The sequence below is a fragment of the Polyodon spathula genome, chromosome 1, assembly GCF_017654505.1.
Source record: "Polyodon spathula isolate WHYD16114869_AA chromosome 1, ASM1765450v1, whole genome shotgun sequence".
In the NCBI taxonomy this organism is placed as follows: domain Eukaryota; kingdom Metazoa; phylum Chordata; class Actinopteri; order Acipenseriformes; family Polyodontidae; genus Polyodon; species Polyodon spathula.
Window position 1 is genome coordinate 76,973,000 of NC_054534.1, and position 9,306 is coordinate 76,982,305.

Below are 9,306 nucleotides of genomic sequence, written 5' to 3' on the forward strand. Positions count from 1 at the left end.
GTCACATGGCGGAGAGCAAGGGAGAAAAGTGCAGCCTTGGGACGCTGAGGAAGTGCAGGCTCTAGTTTCTCTGTGGGCAGATAGACGTGTTCAGGAAGGTTTGCAGTCATGCGTCACAAATTAGAAAGTTTATGCCCGAATTTCTGATGATTTGAAGCAAATGGGCATAAACCGCAGGTATGGTACACTTAGCTCACACACTAAAAAACACAAACTTCTACCAAATTTCACATCTTTGACCTTTCTTATATGAATATAAAGAGAAAAAAAATATGGCAAATAAAAAAAATTCTAAACTTATTTACAAAAATATAGTAAAACAAAATACAACTGAAATGCATAAATATAGTTACAAAATATAGCGATACAAGATACAGCTGTACCATTGGTCTATTAATTTTTGAACACCATTTGTTTGTACATCTTTCGGTTAACTGAGTTAATTAATAACAATAATGAATAACAACTGTCTTTTATTGCGTGTGTCGTCAGTAGCTCGACTCGGCTCGGCTTTGCAATGGAAAAACAACCCATGCTCTCCTTAACCACACCGTGAGGGCTTTTCCAATCAATCGATTGCAGTTAGTTTAAACTGAAAAGTATGAACTGCCTCACAAACTGTCAATCAAACACAACTTTCACATGATTCATTGTGTAAGCGGAAGATCCGACCCAAATATTGCATTACAATGACTACTTTGCTTTGATTGGCTAAAGCCTGCGACATTTTCTGTATAGCCTATTTGTCCTAAACTTGAGCTCTCACCTTCAGGGTGCACAGTTTGAAAACAAAATTAATAATAAATAAATAATACATTTGCTTAAACTTGGCATTCACATAGGCACAGATTTGGGTGGGCCGTGGCTATGCCCCTGTATGTGAAACAAAGAAAGTAACTTAACAAGGGATGCTTAGTCATGCAGGGATATTTTTAACAAACAGGCCTATTCACCATTAAAAAAATAAATGGAACCAATACATGTCATTGTTGTGGCAAAGCTGATCCATAATAGATACATGCAAATGCTGGCTCATTTACAGCTTCTGTATAGTGGAGTTCAAGTGAATGCCGCTACTGTTTTCTGATTTGTATAAGGAAATGAGTTTTCAAGACTGTAATTTTGTCCTTCACTGAAATTGCAATTTTTGCTATTTTAAGCTTCCACTGTAATTTTGCCTTGACTTCATGACTCTCAATGTGTAAAAGGCAACAAAAGAGAACACAAAATAGCACTTTTTTAATGCCTGTGAAATTTAAACACAACTCTACCACTTGGCCAAATATTGTTTTATACAGACTTTATTGAATTTATGAACTTTATATTGCTGATTTTTATAAAATGAATTAATGTAACAATATTATTTTTACAATGCAGCAGTACACAGGAGACATGGGGTGGTGTCATCAACAGATCTAAAAAATCTTAATACCAACATATATTAGACAACCAACAATGCGTGTTAGTTTATTTCTGTTTGGAAAAATATGAAAATGAAGCGGGTAAATATTTTATTGACTTAAATGACAGTGGTATTTTGATGCACTGCTGTATAGATGATGTGCAGAAGATTTATTTTAAACAGTGGCAGACATAAATACCTCTTTTGAAAGAATCACATTATAGCACACATGCATTTTTATTTTTAAATAAAAAATTATTTCCATTACATGAGAGTAGATGTTAAACTTCATGCTGATTTGAACTCGGCTCTCACCAAGATAAGCACCAACTAAGACGTAGCTTCCATCTGCAACCCAGTGCGGTCTCCCCAGCACATCAGCATGACAACCGTCTGGATTGAGCTAAGTAGGGTACATCTCTGGGGTCTTCACGTGGGCACCTTCCGTCCTTGGTGTTTTGTCGACTACCCCACGACACCTCAAGAGGGCTCAACAGTTATTCTGGTGTCCCAGCATCACCCCCCTCCGTCCCCCACTCAACTCAGCCCAGCTTACTTACCTGTACATCAGCGTTGATTTCATTCTATTGTGCTTGAGATCCCAATCAAGAATCTTTCCGTCTCAACCACAGCCAGTTGCTGCTCCTATCTGCTGCTTCAGATAAGTTCTTCACTGCGCAACGCAACTGTTGGCCACTAAACCTGACATCTCTTAGAAACTGGGTTGTAGTGTGTGCCACAAATCCTCGACAACCCACCTCCACTGGGTAAACTTGGACTCTCCATCCTCACTGTTCCGCTTCAGCAGCTAGTTCAGCATACCGAAGTTTCTTTCTCTCATACGCCTCATCCACAGCATCCTCCCATGGCACTGTTAACTCTACCAGATGAACAAGGCATGCTGATCCAGACCACAAGACATTGTCTGGTCGAATGTTAGTGGTGGCAATCTCAGGTGGAAAAATAAGCTGTTGACCATCATGTGCCAGCATCTTCCAGTCTCTAGCAGCTTCCAGTTGTCCTGGGTGAGGCTTGATTTTAATACCTTTTCTTGATGGTTGCTCTCCTGGACGGAGGAATATTGTCTTTTGTGAGTAATGCTTTGATGGAACTGGTGGCAACTTATTGGTCAGGTTACACTTGTCTTCCAATGCTAAGGCCAAACATCGCAGCACCTGGTCATGGCGCCAAGTAAACTGTCCTTGGCTAAGACCCACCTTACATCCTGTCAAAATATGACTTAATGTTGCAGGTGATGAACACAAAGGACATGAGGGATCCTCACCCACCCAGAGGTTTAGATTCTGTGGTGATGGGAGAACATCATATGTTGATCTGATGAGGAAACGGATCCTGCTCTGTTCCAGTGTCCGTAGGTCTTGCCGGCTGATCTTGCGTTGTTCCTCACTCTCCCATCTCATCCATTCTACCTGCTTGGCTGGAAAACGGCCTTTACACACCTGATCCTCTCCTCCTGCTTTTGCACCTTGTTGACTAACAGCTTCCTCCGTTGAGCTGGGGTTGCCTTGTGCCATGTAGGAGGAGCGGAACTGAGACCAAAACCTCCTTTTCCATGCTGAACTTCCCCCATAATGTCTCTGATTCGAAGGGCAGCCTTAGCATCTTCCACAGCTTTCTTTGCTGTCCATTTTCTTCCAGTTTTCAACACAGGTGCTGCCTCTCTTACGCATTTGTCACGTGAATCTACAAATGTCATTTCCAGTTGGACTTTGGCGCACTTAAACTCCTCGGTTAGAACAATGATTTGTCACTGCAGTATTCCTTTACCATAAAGTCCCACTCTGCTGAGGCAGCGTGGAACTCCCAACCATTTCCTGACGTATGAACTGATTAAAGCTTCCAGCTTTTCAACTGTTCTCAAGGAAACCTCGTACACAATCAGTGGCCACAGCAGTCTTGGCAGTAGAGCAAACTGAAAGCACCAGAGTTTCAGTTTGCCTGGTAAAGCGCTGCTGTCTATGCTCTTCAACCCTTCCACTACTTGTTGTCTAACTTCTCCCACATGAACTGTGTCCTTTAGATCCCCATCATACCATTTCCCTAGACTTTTCACTGGCTTCTCGGATACTGTTGATTTTGCCTCACCGTTAATATAGAACCTTTTATCTATTACTTTACCTTTAATTATAGAGATGCTCCTTGATTTAGTGGGCTTGAATTGCATTCATGCCCATTCAATGTTATTGGTCAATTTACCCAATAAACGATTAGTGCAGGCTACTGTTGTAGTCATTGTTGTCATATCATCCATGTATGCTCGAATTGGTGGTAGTCGCATTCCAGAAGACAAGCGCTCTCCTCCCACTATCCATTTTGAAGCCCTAATAATTACTTCCATTGCCATGGTAAAAGCCAGTGGAGAAATGGTACATCCTGCCATTATTCCAACTTCTAGGCATTGCCATGTAGTGCTGAATTCTGAAGTTGAAAAACTAAATTGCACATCTCCAATGTAGGCTTTCACTAAATTTGCTATTGTCAACGCTAAAAAAACAAGTGCTGCCCAAAGAAGTTCATGTGGCACTGAACAATATGCATTAGCCAAATCCAGGAATGTCACATGGAGCTCATTCCTCTCCTTTTTTGCTGCTTGAATTTGTTGCCAGATTTCGCTGATGTGTTCTAAGCATCCTGGGAAACCTGGAATGCCTGCTTTTTGTACTGAAGTGTCAATGAAGCAGTTCTTTAATAGGTAGGTTGACAATCTCTAAGCAATAATGCTGAAGAAAATCTTGCCTTCTACGTTTAATAGGGAAACAGGACGAAACTGACCGATGCTTGTAGAATCTTTTTCTGTTGGTATAAAGACTCCATCTGCTCGGCGCCATGCTCTTGGTACAATGATATCTGGTCCTACTTTATGTTAAACGAAGCTCTCAGTTTGTATGCCTTATTCTTGTGTTATCTGTTTGCACTGTAACATCCTGGGACATTTCACTTCAGCTGAGTCTTCTGGATCAAAGCATGTTATGGGTGAAGGGGTAAGACGATCTAAAGATCTGGCTTGCAAACATATCGATTGTGTATCATAAATAAGTCCACAGACTGGTTTGTGTCTGAGGTTATTACCATCCTTTAGCAATTTACACTTCTGTGTATATCTAGCAATGTGTCTGTGTTTATCTAGCAATGTATCGGGACAAACCACTGTCAACTTAAAAATATTTGAGTTTTTCATCAAAAATAACCAGATCTTTCATAATGTGAACCAAACATTGAAATAATCAAAATGGAGAAAGAGTATCTCTTCACCCCACTTACAAAGTTTGTGCCAAAGACATATCAGATCTCTTTACATCTCTTTACAATTCTTTAATTTTTTTTCTTAATTTTTTGATTCACAGACTTGGCTTACAGATTACAAAGTGTATTGTTTTGGTCAAAATATAAAATGACAATATGTTTCTTGTGGGGCAAGAAACAATATAATAAAATGTAATAAAAACGGAAATGACAAAAAAAAAAAAAAAAAATACCCTTTTACCTTTTTCTATCCGCAACTGCTCTAAAGGGTTTACTGGTACTGTAGCAGACCTGAGAAGCGGTCACACAGAACAATTAAACAACTTGTAGTCACTATTTTGTGTTGGTGGACGATGGTGGCCTTATACTTACATTGGTTATTTTTGGCAGTTTTTGGACAAAAGAAAATAAAAAATGGTAATTTTAAAAAACGTATTTCGAGTATCTTATTATATGAAAAATGTGTCATACACATTACTGTATTGTTTATTCAGTGCATGGTTATGTACTCTTATGTGCTCTTTGTCGTTCATTTTAAACTTGGTCTTAAATCATATGCCATTATAGCATTTCAATAACATTCTTATTTAGAACATCTGTTCAAAAGCAGAAAAACAGTCTTCACTTGTATTATCCGTCAAGCCTGTATTTCTACATAGCTCAACCAAGACCTGTTTATTCTTTCTTTTGTAAATATTTCTGTTTGAATATGCTAGCTATTGTTTATAATAAGCAGGCCAATTACAATTTAAAAAGTTCATGCAAGTTTAACTGTAGCAAGCCCTCATTTTGTTTATAGAAGCAAACTTTTAGAGTGAGACACATTTTCATCACACCATTCCATTCTGAAGTCTTCCCATTTCCCCCAGCAGTTTAGCGGTGCAGCACACATGTTTACACAGCTGTAGAACACACTAAACATCCTCTGAACTCTGTGGCATTACGCTACATTTTCTGTGTAAAGCTCCAGCTGGCAACCCTATAAACCTAAAGGGAAGAGGAAACCGGCCAACAGGAGGTACCCAAAAAAGAGATTCAAGGTTTCAACATGGGATTGTTAATGGATGTTTAATTTGACGTTGTATCTACTAACAGTAGAGAAGTCAGAAGAGAAGTGAAACACACTTGGGCTCCAGGAGTCCAGGGTATACAATAAGTCTGATGGGATCTGAAGTTTTGTGTTTTTTTGTTTATTTCATTTTTCTCCTCATAATTAACAGGATAACAGGATTTTTTTTTTTTTTTTTTAACTCTTAGTTAAGTAACAGGTGGATGTCAATATTGGATGTTCCTCTAAAACCGCTAAAAACTAAATAAAAGTAAGACCTCCTGAGGGAGGACTATAGAGACCGGTTTTAAACTTCTAACTTCAAGGAAAAAGCAGAAGAGAAGTTATATTATACAATAAATAGGGGACGCAGGTGAGGGAAAGTATAGGAATGTGTGGCAAAGTGGTTTGCAGTGCGCAGGTGTAGAGGTGATGCAATGCTCAGTAACCACACTCCAACAACAGTTCAATGGTGAAAAACGAAGTTTTATTAATTGCTTAAATAATAATAATACTGGCTATACAGAGTGATGTGTAAAGCCAGTCAAAACCATGGGGTTCAGTCCCGAAATAATAATAACACACAGTTTAAAACACCTACACGATCACCAGTCCAACAGTGAGTGCTCTGGGTGCAAGTGGTGTTGTTAATATGTGAAACAGTGCTAACAGTGGTGCAGTGCAGTCTGGGTTTGATGCTCGCTGAATAGCGACAGCTCCTGGATATTTAACCATCTACAATGACAAATAACAACAGTTAGATATACAGACAGTACAACATGAAACGCTCACTTTTTATTACTCCTGGTTGATTTATTTTAGTTTCAGGCTTGCTTAGTATGTTCACATCTTATTCAAACCTCAGAAAATGTGGAGAACATTGTGTTCACAGGCATTGTTTGAGCTTGTGCAACCAGCTCCTGGCTTGTTAACAAAAAACACAAACAGAACAAACTGTAATTTGGAGACATGTCAAATTGGAAAATAGATTTAATTCATTACAGGGTGTAATAGAAACAAGTTAAATCCAGAATTATAATATATAAAACAATCACATACAGAGATGATGCTTTAATGTAATATGCTTGTATTTTCTGAAGCTGTAGGTCCTGTATAATAGTGTATATTATTATTTATTATTATGTTAAAGATTGCCCATCAGTAAATAAAACCAAAATACATAAGTCCAGTTTTAGGGTAGAATTAAGATTCCTTGATGTTTAGTCATTGACCTCAAGCATCTCCTTAACTACAAACAGGATTGCAATATGTTTGTAACAAATCCTTGATATTTCTATTAACAGGCAAACCAGTAAAAGGTAAAGAATAAGCACGCTTGGAATGGGTGTCAGTAGTTATTTAGTAAGGTAAAACATATCAAACTAATGAGTGGATTTGATCAACCTATGCCCTGCTGGGATAAACCAAGGGGTACAGGCTGATTTTACAACACTGAGTAATTACCCTGGATTGTATAAAATGCTGTGGTTATCCCTACAAATAAGTAGTTGAGGCAATCCATGTACAGCTGTCTGATACTGCAAATGTTTTGTTTTTTTGATCCAGCTGTGACTTATCAGAGCGGGATATAGGGTGATTACAACAACCCCTAAGTCAACAAGACAGCCAGTGCACATTAACTTTTGTGTTACTTGGCATAATATTTTGGACAACTATAAGAGTGCATTATCTGTGAATCTTCAAAAATAAGATTAGAAAAAGTACAATGCAAGAAAGAGATATCTGACAATAAGTGATTAAACATCTTGAGAATCCCATGCTGCAGAAGTAGTGTTGCACATCTTATGCCGGCAGCATGTCTCCCATCCAGCTGGTGCTGTGTGACTGTTAACTGTGGTTCCCACAGAGATGTATTGTTCAAACCAAATGGGATACACCTGTCCAGACTTGCAGCCAGGCTGCCTTGGAAAATCTATGATAGACTTGCATAAGTAACGTGCAACTTCCAAATTCAGTATTAATCTACAACATATGCTTCACACATTTAATATGGATTGACTATTTACAATGTTATAAGACAACAATAATTGACTAGGTTCCTTTGATGTTTGTCTTAAATATAAAGAACAACGAAAATAATGTTTATGGTTAATACAATAATCTTGTGATCACTGATATGACACACATAACAAAAATATACAACAGTAATATAACAATAAAAAATACATTTAAGGAAATAAATCTTCTCTTTTGTGCAATATAATTCCCTATTTCCAGTATTAATTGTGTAGTTGACCTGCATACAGAACACATGACTGGGTGGCTGGCATTGCACATCTTCAGCAGTTAAATGAGTATACATAGAATTAACACAGTAGGTATTGTTTCCAATAAAGCTTATGTCATTATATCTGTGTTTTACTGGCTCGATTGAATAAAGGCACACAAAGTTAGTTTGGTTAGTATCATCCTTCCCCCCACATCCCATATGTGATTTTAATTTATCATCCGGACACATCCTTACAGTTGGTCATATATTACACCCCTCCAAGCTTTCAAATTCAAATGTTTTAGTTCCATTATGGTTTGTAATGGTGTTCACAGAAGGATAGCCAGGAGGAAACCACTGCTCTTTAAAAAGAACATTGCTGCCCGTCTAAAGTTCGCCAAAGAGCACATAGATGATCCACAAGACTTCTGGAACAATGTTCTCTGGACAGACGAGTCAAAGGTAGAACTTTCTGGCCTCAATGAGAAATGTTATGTTTGGCGAAAACCAAACATTACATTCGAACAGAAGAACCTGATCCCAACCATCAAGCACGGTGGTGGGAGTGTAATGGTTTGGGGCTGCTTTGCTGCCTCAGGACTGGACGGCTTGCCATCATTGACACAACCATGAATTCTACATTGTATCACAAGATTCTAGAGGAGAAGATCAGGCCATCCGCCCGTGAGCTGAAGCTGAACCGAAAGTGGGTCATGAAGCAAGACAATGATCCTAAACATACATGCCGATGTACAAAAGAATGGCTGCAGAAGAAGAAATTCCACATTTTAGAATGGCCTTGTCAAAGTCTGGACCTAAACCCCATTGAAATGTTGTGGCAGGACCTGAAGCGAGCTGTCCAAGCAAGGAAGCCCTCAAATGTCACCGAGTTGGAACAGTTCTGTAAGGAGGAATGGGCCAAAATTCCTCAAAACCGATATGAGAGACTGACCAACAGTTACAGGAAATGTTTAGTTGAAGTCATTCCTGCTCAAGGGAGTGCCACCAGTTACTGAATCTAAAGGTTCACATACTTTTTCACGCATGGATATTGAATGTTGAAATATTTGTGGATAAATAAATGTTGAAAAAGTATAATGTTTTTGTGTCATTTGTTTAATCAGGTTATCTTTATCTATTATTAGGATTTAGATTAAAATCTAATAACATTTTAGTTTTAAATATTTGAAATATGTGAAAATCCTAAGAGGTTAACAAACTTTTTCAGACTCTTTGGTCTATATAGCACACCCCCTATATTTGCATCCTGAGCCATTCAAAAAAATGCATAATACCACAGTAGTGACGTCAAAAAGTGATAATTCCTCTAGAGGAAAATACACTTGAACTTTGACCCATACG